This window comes from Egretta garzetta, unplaced genomic scaffold, assembly GCF_000687185.1.
Source record: "Egretta garzetta isolate BGI_Z169 unplaced genomic scaffold, ASM68718v1 scaffold2079, whole genome shotgun sequence".
NCBI lineage: Eukaryota > Metazoa > Chordata > Aves > Pelecaniformes > Ardeidae > Egretta > Egretta garzetta.
In genome coordinates, this window is record NW_009260757.1 from 3,834 (window position 1) to 4,409 (window position 576).

The following is a 576-nucleotide window of genomic DNA, read 5'->3' on the forward strand; positions in this document are numbered from 1 at the left end:
TGGGACTGGGTGATCTCCGGAGGTGCCTTCCAACCCCTGCCATTCTGGGATTCTGTGACATGCTGTGCGTGCCTGGAGTCCTGTGTGAAGTTACTTTGCTCAGGGTTCTTCATCTAACGGGATATGGGAATATCTGTGCTAATCTCTTCCTACAGCGTGGGCTATAATAAACTGAGTTGTGAATGACATCTTAAGAGAGTCGTGTCTCTCCTACTGAGATAACAAGAAACCAGCACCTCCTGGTATAAAACTGCTGCTTCTCGGGTCGTTCCAGTTCGATGGTTCACGTACCTGATGCAGTTTATAACTAGATCGTTTATTATGGGTTTTACCCTATGGGAGGGGGAGGCCGTTTCCTGTACTGGGGGGCCTGAACACACTGCTGAGCTTTCCCAAGGGGCCGTTTAGGAAGCAATACAGTGGGCAGGACTTATCAGAGAGGCTGTCCTGAACGCAGGCATGTCTCGTGAATCTGGAAGCACTGTTACCGGGGATGACCGGGAGCGCCGGGCTGCAGCAGGCCACGAACGGGAGTGGGAAGCCGGCGAGGCTGCAGTTTGCGGCCCGCGGCGCGGG